Here is a 14,428-nt window from a genome sequence, read left to right on the forward strand (position 1 = left end):
ATTTTATTTTTTATGGCTAAGTAGTATACCATTATATAAATATACCACAACTTCTTTATCCAGTCATCTGTCCATGGACATTTCGGTTGTTTCCATATCTTGGCTATTATAAGTAGTGCTGCTGTGAACATTGGGGTGTCAAATACTCACTTTAAATAATCAGTTATTGGTGTTTAGCCTCTCTGTTGCATCAGTGTTTTCTACTTAATTTATGCTTATTACTTGCTTTGACACTTTTTTTTGTTATTCACTCTGGTATTCTTTGTTTTCTAACTTCCCAAGTTGGACAAAGCCTATAATTTTCATCCTTTTTACTTTTCTTTCTTTTGAACTTATGTTACATTCTGTACGCAATAAATGTAATACCTAAATTTCTTGGTGTTCTATTTATGTTGTTTGTTGTTTTTGCTACTGAAATTCATGGTGGCTTGTCTCCTTATGTTAAATTTAGGGTCATCTGTAAAAATTCTTCAAGACATGAATGGATGTTAAAATCCTCCAGAAATTTCCTTGATGATTTCTCCAAACATCCTGGCACTCCAAGCTGAGGATCAATTTTATACTAATATCTCAGCCCAAGTTTCCCAGTACATGCTGGCAATATAAGTCAAGCTACTAACAAAGTATTAACAGAAGTATACAACAATTTACAAAAAGGATCTTACATCATGCTGTAGTTGGCTTATTCCAAAAATATAAGGTTGGTTTAACATTCAAACAACCAATGTATTCTTACCATGTTATCAAAATAAAGAAGAACTTTACGGTCATATTAGAGGATACAGAAAAGACATTTGATGACAAATCAGCAGAAATAATAATAATAATAACAATAACAATAACAACAATAATAATAAAATAATAATAATAATGAAAACTCTTAGCAAACGAATTGAAGTGAACTTACTTCTTCAGATTAAGAGTGTCTATTTTTTAAAAAGAAAGAGCAAACATAATACTAAGCAGCGCCCCCAACAAACGTACCACGCAACAAACGTACCACTCAACAAACACACACAATACTTGTCACACATAGTCACAGAGCTATATGCTGACATGTCGCAGGCATTGATGGTCATACATACACACTTGTACCACATAATCACAGAGCTACACCCCAGACCTGTCACACATCACACAACACGTTCACACCCCTGCTCATGATACACAAAAACACGGTTCCATCACAGTCACAGATTCAGCCTGATCCTGTCGTGCAGAAAGTGCTGTCTTCTCTCTGGTGCACACACACATACAGTTTGTCACACAGTCGTGGAGAAACACTCCAGATCCGCCCTGAGCACCAGATAAGCACATGCAACGCATTCTACATACAGTCACAGAGACATACACTGGCCATTTCGTGTGCCCAGACGCCCTCTTTTACAAACACTTACACACACACACTCCATCCGTCACAGGACATCCCAGTCCTGTCATGTGCGCAGTCATGCAAATGCAACATCATCTTTCACACAGTGAAAGATGTGGCTCTACCATGCACACGATGTTCACACACAACCCCTACACCATGTCTGTCCCTCACCATCATGGAAACGTCGTGTCCCATACCTGACTCTCCGTTGCACCTGTCCAGGAGACACCCTGACCTGTTTTGACCACCCCTCCCCGTCACATCTGTCACACCAGCAATTCCTTCAGCAGCTTGCGTTCTCCTGGAGCGCTTCCCTCCCGCCAGTGGCCGCCGGCTGGGCTCCGAGTTTCCAAATTTCTCTCCGCTTCGCTCTGCATCGATTTGTCCTTCCACTGGACCTGCTCACACGCGGAGCCCCAAAACCACTAGGATGCTGTAGGGACACTTGGGAAATTCCAGGTTGTTTGGGCCCAGTGGCCTATGGGAAATGTAGTCCAGAGCTGGAAAAGCAGGAGACACAGGAATCCCAAGGTCCATGGAACCACCAGCCTCGGGGGTTTCTGGGAGTTGTAGTCGTTGCTAGCATTGCGCAGGCGCCTGCACCTGAAGGCCTTAGAGGTGGGTATGCTTGTGTGCGTGCGCGCGCGCGCGCGCGCGAGCGATTAAATGGCTGTAGATAGATGTAGCTTTGTTCTGGAGGCAGTTCCTAGCGGCAGATTCTCACAAAATTTGAGATGGTATCCACTGGGGTTCCAGGGCTCCCACCTGGGATTAGTGCTGAGGATGCTTAAGTCCCTTACACAAAACGGTGTAGTATTTGCATGTAACCTATGTGCATCCTTCCTTATACTTTAAATCATCTGTAGATTACTTGTACTTAATACAATGTAAATTCTATGTAAATAGTTACTACTTGCAGCAAATTCATTTTACTTTTTGGAAATTTCTGGAATTTTAAAAAATATTTTGGATTAACGGTTGAATCCAGTGATGCCGAATGGGTGGATATGGAGGGCTGACTGTATTTAAAAATTATGTAGACTTACAACAAAGTGAATACATTTAGAAAACTAAGGTAATAAATATCCAACATGTTACTTCCTAATTATTAACTATCCTCTTGAGATTATGTCTATTGCATCTGTATGGTGGAAATACTGTATCATGGTATACTACTGTCCATCTCTTCCCAACCCCACCTGCAGGAATACCACATTGGTAGCTAGAAATTGGCCATGACCAGGACTGTTCACACCATGGGAACTGACAATTGCAACAAATCAGGGCTTGATTTACTGTTTGTTGATTGGGGGTTGGGGAGCTCCCCAAAGTCCTATCTCCTCCTTCTGCAATGTCCCCCTAGTGCCGTTTCCTGGTAAGGCTTACCATTGTGAGCTGAGGCAAAAAACTGATAACAGAAAAAAATGACATACTACATTTTCACTTATCAAATTTAAAAAACATGTACATAGTATACAGTATTGTTGAGAATGTGGCAGAAATGAGAACTCTCATAGGTAGCTATTTGTAAGGACAACAACCTTTTTACAATTGAGTTGAATTAGTAACTATTACAATGTCTGAAAACAAACCCCTAATCAATGAGCATTTTTACATTTAAGAATACAGCTTACAAAAATGCTGACTTGAAGGGAAAAGGTGTGGATATAGTAATGCTAACTGAAGCCATGTCTGTAATACTGAAGAACTGAAACCAACCTCAGTGTTCATCTTTTGAGGAATTGTTACTCTCAGTTGACCAATATGGTAGCTATTTGTGGCTATTTAAAGTTATTAAAATTAAGTAAAATTTAATAGTCAGTTACTTAGTCAGTCTAGTCACATTTCAAATCCTCAGTAGCCAGTGTGACTAGTCATTACTATATTGGACAACATAGATATAAATAAAACATTATCAGCATCACAGAAAGTTATACTGGACAGTTAGATAATAATTCAACATTTAAAAGGTGTTAAATCTCTATATTCCATTCTGGGAATAAATCTGAAAAAAAACAAAAACACTAATTTGAAAAGATACATGCACCCCAGTGTTCACAGCAACATTATTTAAAATTGCCAAGGTATGGAAGCAACGTGTGTCCGTCAACAGATGAATGGATAAAGAAGATGTGGCATATATATATATATATATATATATATATATATATATATATATATATATATATTACTCAACCATAAGAATGAAATTTTGTCATTTGCAGCAACATGGATGGACTTAGAGGGCATCATGCTAGGTGAAATAAGTCAGAGAAAAAACAAATGCTGTATGATTTCACTCATATGTGGAATATAAAAACCAAGCAAAAAACAAAATCATGAACAAATCCAACCAAATCTAACCAAACATGTAGTTACAGAGAACAGAATGGTGGTTACCAGAGTGGGAGGCAAGTGGTGGGGTGGAAAGTGAAACAGGTAAAGTGTGTGTGTGAGTCAACCACACTGACTCCATTTTGCCAGCTCCATCTCAGGCCCACAGTCCTACTCCCACGCCTCTCTGCATGACTGAAACTTAGCCCACTCACAAGGGCTGCGCCCAGTGTCACTGTTTGCTTCTCCGGAGTAGATCCTTGGAGCTACATGAGAGGCTGTCTGCTGGGCTATAGTTCTGAGTTTGGCTCAAATGACTCTTTTCTATTCCAAGTATAGGTGGCTTAGTGATGATTTCCGTCGACAGATGGATGTATGGATAAAAGGAAAGATGGATTGATGGATGAATAGAGAAGAAAGCAGGGGTGGCCATACTTACATTACACAAAATACACTTTGTCAAAATTTCAAGCAGGGCATAAAAATACCAAGAGAAAATACCTGAAAGCCTACTACCTTGTGATAATGATTTTGAGTATTTCTTAGTATCTTCTAATGCATACACATGTAAATAACAGAGATGTATGTATGTATTTTATTTTAAACTTTTAACAGGCATTTTTCTTACATCACTTACCAGTTTCTCCTCTGTACCTACTTTCACAAGCCCCTGCACTCTCCTTGTGTAGAACAATGTTAAAAATCTGGCATACATATCCCATAACTTTCTCCATGTTCATACAATTCATATACAAATGCACACAGTTCCCTTCAAACTCTATATCAAGACATATTTAAATTTCATCACAAGTGAATTATTTATAACTAATGAGGAATATACTTTGAAAGTATACAATTATGTAAATACAATCCAACTTAAGAAATAGAGTACACAAAGTAACTCAGAATCCTTCTGCAAACTTATCTCTTCATCTTCCTGCCTTCCTGTAGTTTCCGCATTCCTGAATTTTGTCATATCCTGTTTTTTTAAATTACGTACCATTTATGCATAAAATACCATTTATTTTGCCTCTTTTTAAAGTTTTGTGAATGGAATTATACAGTATGTATATTTCTGACTCGTTGCTCATCGTATTTGTTAAATTCTGTAGCTTTCACTGCTGTGCACTATTTCACTGTAGAGGTCCTCCACACCTAATTATCCATCTTTGATTCATTATAAAATATCCAAATTTTTGGCAGGTAAGTTGCAAACCTTTTTCTGCATGTTAAATTTGATTCTTCCAAGACGATGTAGTAACATTATTTTATAGGTAACAAAATTGTGGACTATTGTCACTCACTGTCACAACACACAGTCACATATAGTGGTTGGTAGTCAGATAATCAAACTAACACATACCAAACGAGGCAACGTTGTACAGTTTTTCAGTCCCAGCTGGATGGTGGTCTACTTTCACAATCAAAAGAAAAGCGTATCAGGAAAAATATCTCACAAATATTGTCACCTTCAGTTACTGACATTAAGAGAAACATACAAAGTCACAGACCTCAAGTCTCAGTCCTACAGACACCTCCTCAAGGTCCCCATGGGCACAATTACCATTCACGACCACTTATTGTTGCTTTCCAACAGTGGCATATAATATCTAACATAAACCACCTTACCCCAAAGGAAACAAAGATTCACATTTGCAGAAACTACCCCATGAATATAAACAACTCTACACAGATTTCCAGACACCGAATCGGACCCACAAGCTCACGGAAAGCAAGACACACTCATTTTTTTAACTGCCAGACCCTGCTCCAGTCTCTCGTACCCCGCTTAACGCGCGATGTCTCAGCTCACCGAGGGGTCCCTGGTCACCTCCCACCCCATTCCCATCCCCACCCGCTCTGGATTCCACAATGGGTTCCTCAGCTTTCGCTGAGAACCTTTTAATTCGCCCTCGGCCACGATAAAGACAAATGAGCCATCAGGTTCGCGCAAGACACAAATGTCTCCCTCCAGCAAAGACCAGAAATCCCGGCGACCTTTGGAAAACCTTCCTCTGATAGGCAGAGCCGAGTTGCATGCTGGGAACTTCCGGGGCTTCACCTACTGCGGACTACATTTCCCAGAAGTCGCCGAGCACAGGTTTCCGCTGGGTGGGGCCAGTTTGCCTAGGAAGAGTGCTTTGAACCGCCTGTCTCCGAGCCTCCGAGGATTTTCCGGCTCTTATTTCCCATGAGCCTCTGGGCCCAAATTAACCTCCTTCTCTAGGTCCCTTTCCGGTGTCTTCAAGGTGCTTGGACTCTGGGCGGTGAGTTGGACCTGTCCGAGGAAGTAGTCAGTGCAGAATGAGGGTGGGAGGGCTCCGGCGACTTCACCGGAGCCGAGTCGCAACCGGCAGTGAGGGTGGGGTGGGGTGACACTGGGAGGCGCTCGGGGTAAGAAGGTCCTTGTCACGAACAGGCGCCTCAGGGCGTGTCGTGTCTGGAGCCTCAGTCTTGTATGTGAGAAGAGTAGTGCGTGACAGATGGCGTGACAGGGCCCGGGGGTGTCTCCCTCACGATGTGTGCCTTTGGGAATATGTTGGTGGGGTAATGAGATGCGTGGCCTTATTTGTAGGTTCAGTTTGCTTTGGCTGTGTGCTCTGGGTTCCCTCTAGACTGTCTTAGGGACTGCTGAAGTTAAATGACCGCAAGAAAAGAAGTCCTGTACTAAGCCCTAGAATGTACATTTCCAGCAACAAGGCAGAGATCTAGTCTTGGAATGAGAATTTTACATCTGGAAGGGTCCTCGTGACAGGTTTCTGGGAAGACATGATGGGGAAGTCCAGGAAGTAGAATTCCTAGAAGGGGGCACTTCATTTGGTACAGGAAAAACAAATGTGAGGCAAGAGCAGGGCCATGTCCCAGGTCTCAGTTGAGCCCCTGGGATGTGCCCCGGCTTCATAGAGAAAAGAATTCAAGAGTGGACCACAGTTGAGTAAAGGTAGGTTTATTTAGGGAGATACATATTACATAGAGTGTAGGCTTTTTCAGAAGATGAGAGAAAGGCCTTGATGTGTAGGGGTTGGGTGCTCAAGTTAAAGTGTAGATACACACTGTGTAGGCAGAGTGTGGGCATCTCCCAAGAGGAGGGAGCAAGAAAGGCAGCAAGGTGCCGTGTTGCTAGTTTTTATGGGCTGCGTAGCTTCATGTGCCAGGAAGTGGGAGGACCATTCCAACTACCCTGGGGAAGGGGCTGGGATTCCCAGGAATTGGGCCACCACCCACTCTTTGACCTTTTATGGTCAACCTCAAAGCTGTCACGGTGCCAGTGGGAGTGTCATTTACCATGTCAGTAACATAATGAGCATATAATGAAGCTCAAGGTCTACTAGAAGTCAAATGTCCTACCATCATGAGCCTCAAGGCCTACTGGGAATTGAATCTTCCACCATTTGGGTGTTAATTGCTCTATCATTCCTTGAATGGCTATGCCTTGCCCTACTTTCCTCCTGTCTCACCCTGGGGGCCAGCTACATGTTTCACTGGAACCAGAATCCTGTCCCCAAGAACTGCTGTCAACTCAATTCCAGCTTCCCCTTTAATTCCATTTGTTTATGTGTGGATAAGGCAGATGTGGCCCTGGAGGGTGTTTCATTTCTGTTTTGTTTTTGGTTTTGTTTTTAGTTAAGTCTCCCAGTGTTCCAAGAAATACTAGCGTCTTGTGGTTTCTTTTTTTTCCCTCTTGCTGCTCGGTTTCTAAAAAGGACCATGAGGAGGAGTGGAAATTGTTGCATATTTAGAAATCACAGATCTGAGTTTTCCAGAGAGATAAGATGGAATGTGGGATTTCTTGGTCTCAGCCTCAACTTGTATGAGATCACAGGCTTTGTGAGCTTTCAGGATTAGAGTGGGGAGTGAGTGGTTCTTTCCAGGGACTCTCTAGACAATAAACACCAGTGTCAAAGTCCATTTTGTTATTGGCCAGGATGTGCCGTCTGTGCCGTGTCTGATATCCTTTATCAATATCCTCCAACTTGGGGACAAGGAATATGTTAAGTGATGGGTGGTTGATGATACCATGTAAGAAAATGATCTAGACTCCTAACTGCTGGGTGATAATAGACTCCTAGAATTAAGAAAATCTTTAGAAGTTTTGTTCAAACTAAATGTATAATAGTTATTGGTCTCATATATCAATATGATGAACTGAATTACAGCTCATAAACATTTTGTGTATTCATCATAATAAGAAAAAATGCTTGTGATATAATCTAATAGAATCATTCACTTGAGGCTTAATGGTAATTCTTTATGGAAGTCACTTTTCTAAAACAGATTTTATAGTACATTTGGGAAAAAAGTCTTTTTTTGTGTGTTTCTTAAAGGGAAAAGATGGTATAGCAATTCACATTTATAAGGAATTTATGAAACAGGCACTTAGCAGGTTGTATATATGTATATACACCCATAAACATCTGTATCACTTCCCCCAACACACACTGTTTTTATTTAATAGAAGAGAAACTGGGATTATTTTATATATTATTAGATCTGGATAGCTGAGTTATCTCACAGAATCCAGGAAGTTTTTTTCTGCTATAACTGGATTCTTCTAGAACATGAAAACACTCTGCTTTAGTCCTATTAATTTTCTTACTTTTCCCTACCTGTACATCTCACAGTGATTGTTATATTTTCCTCTTCTTATAGTTTATTCTTCATAGTCCTCTTTTTTTCCCCTTGGAAATATTTTCTGAAACTCTTAAATGTCTTTAATTTCACAAGTAATGTGTGGCCATCATTAAAAAGTCCACACTGTCTCCAGCATTTATTATTCATGGACTTTTTAACGATGGCTATTCTGACTGGTGTGAGGTGATACCTCATTGTAGTTTTTCTTTGCATTTCTCTGATAATTAGCAATAAATTAAGGAGTTTTGTATGTAAACTTTTTCTCAAAATCTTGTGAATATCAGGAGAAAAGACTGTCTCTTCAATAAGTGGTGCTAGGAAACCTGGACATGTAAAAGAATGAAATTAGAACACTCTCTAACACCATATACAAAAATAAAATCAAAATGGATTAAAGACCTAAATGGAAGATCAGATACTCTAAAACTCCTAGAGGAAAACATAGGCAGAACACTGACATAAATCACAGCAATATTTTTTTTTTAGATCTCTCTCCTAAAGTAAAGAAAACAAAAGCAAAAATAAACTTATGGGACCTAATTAAACTTAAAAGCTTTTGTACACAAAGGAAACCATCGACAAAATGAAAAGACAGTTCTACTGAATGGGAGAAGATCATTGCAAATAAGGGGTTAATATCCAAAGTATTAAACAGCTTATACAACTCAACGTCAAAAAAACAAGTAACCTGATTAAAAAATGGGCGAAAGAACTGAATAGACATTTTTCCAAAGAGAACATGTAGAAGGCCAATAGGCACACAGAAAGATGTGTGTGCCTCAACATCACAAATCATCAAGGACATGAAAGTCAAATCCACCATGAGATATCGCATCACACCAGTCAGAATGGCTATCATCAAAAAGAACACAAATAACAAATGTTGGCAAGAATGTGGAGAAAAGGGAACCTTTGTACATTGTTGGTGGGAATGTAAATTGGTGCAGCAACTGTGGAAAACAGTATGGAGGTTTCTCAAAAAACTGCAAATAGAACTACCATATGACCCAGCAATTCCTCTTCTGGATATATATCTGAAAAAAAAAACACTAATTCAAAAAGATACATGCACCCCAATGTTCATAGCAGCATTACTTACAATTGCCAAGGTATAGAAGCAATCTAAGTGTCCATCAACAAATGAATAGATAGAGATGTGGTATATATTCACAATGGAATACTACCCAGCCATAAAAAAGAATGAAAATCTGCCATTTGCAGCAACATGGATGGACTTGGAGGGCATTATGCTAAGTGAAATAAGTCAGAGAAAGACATCACTTATGTGTGGAATCTAAAAAATACCACAAATTAGTGAACAAAAAGAAGCCGACTCACAGATATAGAGAACAAACTAGTGGTAACCAGTGGGGAAATGGGAGGAGGGGCAGTATGGGGGTAGGGAGGACAAAAGGGTTTTTATGAGATTACATGAAGTCATGTGTGTGAAATTTTTGAAAATTGTAAAACACCACAGAATTTAAAGAACCTTTTTATTCAATAAAAATCAACTAAAAAAGAAACAAGTCTTGTGAATATCATTTATTATATCTACATAATTAAAATATCTATCAAGTTTTCCAATTTTTTTTGGAATACAATACTTTATCTTTCTGTACATAATTGTTGTTGATCATTTTCAAACCTTGTTAATAGAAATAATTGTATAGAAATGTACTTTTTTCACTCTAGTTTATCTCATTAACATGAGACACATAGATGGATTGCTGGACTTAAACATATGCTTATTTTAAATAAGGATATAACATACTCTCTACAAAAGTTATGTATGATTTATTTACCACCAAAATTGATTAGGGATTAATAGCACATCAAAGTTAAGGTACAATGGATATTATTTTAATAAAAACTTGCTAGTGTCAGTTTTAAGGCCAATATGGCATATTTTATAACATTTTTATTTGTCGTAAGCTAGACAGTTTTTATGTACACATTCATTCATTTTTTATTCCTCTTTTATTAAATCTCCATTTCTATCCTTAGCTCATTCTTTTTACATTGATGTATTCATATGTATATTATTTTAAAAATTAAGTTCAGTATTTTGTTTCTCATAGTTGGAACAAAAATTTTCCACTTAATTTGCTTTAACTTTGCTCAAGGGAATATTGAAACAGGAGCTTTACTATTTTCATAGGTAAGTTTATTCATTATTTACTTTGTTTTCTACTTGGATGTCATGCACCCACACATGGATTATAAAAGCCTTCATTTATATTTTATAAATATATTGGTAGTCTATGTTTCTTTCATTATTTTTCTTATTATAGTTAAAATACATATTATAATGTTTACCATTTTAACCATTTTTAAGTGTTCAGCTCAGTAGGACTAAGCAATTCACACTACCACTATCCATCTCCAGAACCTCTGCATCATCCAAAACTGAAACTCTGTACTTATCAAACAGTAACTCCCCATCACCCCAGCCTCTGCTCCTGTAAGCCCCTGGTAACCACCTTCTACTTTCTGTCTCTGAATTTGACTGTTCTAAGTACCTTATATAAGTGAAATCATACAATATTTGATATTTTGTGTCTGGTTTATTTCATTTAGCGTAATATTTTCAGGGTTTCCATGTGGTAGCATGTATTAAAATTGTACTCCTTTTTAAAGCTGAATAATATTTCATAATATGTGTAAACTACATTTTGTTTATGCACTCATCTATTGTGTACATGTGTTTTTTTCCACCACCTTTGGCTATTGTAATGTTGCTATGAACATTGGTGTACAAATATCCATTTAAATTCTTGCTTTCAGTTCTTTTGGGTATATACCTAAAAGTGGGATTGTTGGATTACAGGGTAATTCTATGTCAAAATTTTCGAGGAACCACCATATTGTTTTCCACAGCAGCTGCACCGTTTTACATTCCTACCAGCAATGCACAAGAGTTCTAATTTCTCCACATCCTCTCCAACACTTGTCATTATCTTTTTTCTTTTATAATAGTAGCCATCATAATGCATGTGAAGTGGTATCTAATTGTGGTTTTGATTTGCATTTCCCCAATAATGAATGATATTGATCATCTTTTCATGTTCTTTTTGGCCATTTGTATATTTTCATGGAAGAAATATCTGTTCATTTGCTCACTTAACAATGGGGTTGTTTGTTTTCTGTTGTTGAGTTGTAGAAATTCTTTATATATTTTGAATATTAATCTCCTGTCAGATAAATAATTTGAAATTTTTTTCCCTTTCTGAGGGTTGCCTTTTTACTACATTTATATTTACCTTTGATGCACAAAAGTACTTAATTTTGATGAAGCCCAATTGATTTATTTTTTCTGTGCTTTCGGTTTCATGTCCAAGAAATCATTGCCAAATCCAGTGTCGTGAAGATTCCCCTATATGTTTTATTTTAAGAGTTTTATAGTATTAACTCTTACTTTTAAATCTTTGATCCATTTTGAGTTAATTTTTGATTATGGTGTGAGGTACGTGTCCAAATTCATTCTTCTGCATGTAGGTGTCTAGTTTTCCCAGCACCATTTGTTGAAGAGACTGTTCTTTCCCCCATTGAATGGTCTTAGCCCCCTTGTCAAAATCAATTGACAATTGATGTGTGAGTTTTTATGGACTCTGAATTCTATTCCATTGATCTGTATGCCTGTCTTTATGTCAGCAACACAGTTTTTTATTATGATACCTTTGTGTAGGCCCCCGCTGAAGGCTCTGGAGAATAAGCCATGGGCTGAACTGATAAACAAGCTATGAGGAATATCATGTATCCAGTATGGATGGCTGGATAGCCAATGACAGGTAAGATCCTCAGAGGAGGACAACCTAAGACAGGCACAGCCGGCTGGATGAGAGATGGCCTACTTAATGAAGTTTCGTGATGAACTTTAAAACATAATCTGTCCTTGATCATGTAACATCCTGTGCTTACTGCAGGAACTTGGGGACCTAAATAGATTAAGATTATTAACATTGTCCTAACTTAGATGATATGTGAGGCATCGTGCATGTCTGATATAAACCCTTTTCCAAGCATCAATAAACAGAGAACTGCTTCGCTTCTCTCCACACGGTGTTCGTGTGTACATGATATCACACCACCGACATTTGGTGACCCGATGTGATATCAGCGTGGCAACTACATGTAAGTAAGGGGAAAAATTTATTTCGGGGACTTTCAGCCTATCAGGCATGCCACAATGTAACTATGGGACAGCAGCTGACAGTACAGCAGACAATTTATTTCCGTATTCTGCAGCAATTGTTAAAGGCTATTTCAAAGCAGGGCACTCTCCCAGGTGCCCCTCAAAAACAAATATAGGAAGTCACTGTCAGCCAAAGTCCCATCTCACCATTTCTGACCTCATCACAGCTTCCCCCGGGAGCGCAAGTTTAGATCTAATGACTATTGATAATGAGTTGATACATGACAGTAATAAAACCTACCTAATCTCTGCTGGAGTTTGGGGACCTTTACCTTCTGGGTATTTTGGATTGCTATTAGGGAGATCATCTGTGGGCTTAAAAGGGTTAACAGTTTTACATGGTGTTATTGATAATGATTATACTGGAAAAATTAAAATTATGGTTCATGCCTCTTCTTATTACATTATTCCTAAGCAATCTCGAATTGCTCAAATTATTTTGATACCTTATTTACCTGCTCAAAAATTTGCTGAAAATAATAGAGGAGATAAGGGCTTCGGACATACAGGACAGAAAGCTTTTGGGACACATCCATTAACCGATAACAGACCTGTTTTAACAGTTTCAATACAAGGAAAGCAATTTACAGGGTTATTAGACACAGGAGTGGACAAAACTATTATTTCCAGTTTCCATTGGCCTTCTTATTGGCAAAAACACAAATCTGATGTCACTATCAAGGAGTTGATGGACTGATGGCACCTAAAATAAGTTCTCACCCACTAAAGGTCCAAGGGCCTAAAAATAAAATGGCCTTTGTAACTCCTTTTATATTACCAATACCCTGCACTCTATGGGGCAGGGACTTTCTTGCTCAGTGAAACCTGACCTTAAAGATGATCCTTTTTAATAGGGGCTGCTGCTACTATCCCAAATATTATTCCCATTGCTCTAACATGGACCCAACAGCAACCTGTTTGGGTGGAGCAATGGCCCCTTCCTAAAGAAAAATTACAAACATTACAAAAATTGGTTGCAAAACAACTAAAGTTGGGTCATTTAAAACATTCTACTAGTCCTTAAAACACACCTGTTTTTGTAATTAAAAAAAATGGAGGTTATTGCAAGATTTGCATGCAAAAAATGCTGTAATGCAACCTATGGGACCCTTACAGAAGGGGCTGCCCAATCCTTCACTTATTCCTGACTCTTGGCCCTTACTTGTTTTTAACATAAAGGATTGTTTTTTCTCATTACCTTTGCACAAAGCTAATAAGAAAAATTTGCCTTTACTGTTCCTACCTGTAACAATCAGGAGTTTTCATACTACTTCATGAAGTCCTGCTAGACTCTGTTTTTGGTGCCTACCTGCCTCAGCCCCCTTTCTTAGCTCTTAGTTGCAATACATATGAGTATCTTTTTATTGATCTGCCTTTCTAAATTAACAGGCAGATCTTTGTAGGCAGATACATTTCAGATTTGTCTGTATGTCCCCTTAGAAAGGCTATCTTAGGCTAGAAGAAGGTCCTTGGTCCCAGCATCCTGATAGGAAATGAAATCACAGAGACAGAGTGTCAGAGGTTGTGATTAGAACTTATGCAAATTTAGTAGATGGTAGGTTGGTGGAGGAAGGAGTTGAAATATTTGTTTCTGGGCTGAGAGGGGTAAGGGCCAATCACATGTCTACAGGGGTTAATTTGGGTATAGGAGTTCACGGGAGTATTTATTCCCGGCCTTAGGACAGAAACCTCCATCCTTACAGTGTGAAGGACATACGTCTTATATCTGGTTCTTTATGTCAGGAATTTACCTCAAAATAGGTCAAGGATGGACATCATAGCCTTAATCCCCAGACTTTTCTGTGGGTCTAGTTTCAGTTCTGCCTCTTTAAAGAAAAGCTGTAATCACCCTCTGCAAACTCTGAATGAATCAGAATATGGCATCCGTTTGGCTA

General features: G+C 38.6%; 1 long non-coding RNA gene across 1 annotated transcript in view; it reads left to right on the forward strand.

Moving 5' to 3' along the window:
- Positions 1-5,796: 5,796 nt before the first annotated feature.
- The window catches only part of LOC116154919 (uncharacterized), a 31,433-nt gene continuing 22,801 nt past the window's right edge, over positions 5,797-14,428 (forward strand). The window contains exons 1-2 of the long non-coding RNA XR_004138984.2: positions 5,797-5,976; positions 12,027-12,129. This is a non-coding gene — a long non-coding RNA (uncharacterized LOC116154919). The remainder of the gene's footprint in view (positions 5,977-12,026; positions 12,130-14,428) is intronic.

This window comes from Camelus dromedarius, chromosome 9 (genome assembly GCF_036321535.1).
Source record: "Camelus dromedarius isolate mCamDro1 chromosome 9, mCamDro1.pat, whole genome shotgun sequence".
Lineage (NCBI taxonomy): Eukaryota > Metazoa > Chordata > Mammalia > Artiodactyla > Camelidae > Camelus > Camelus dromedarius.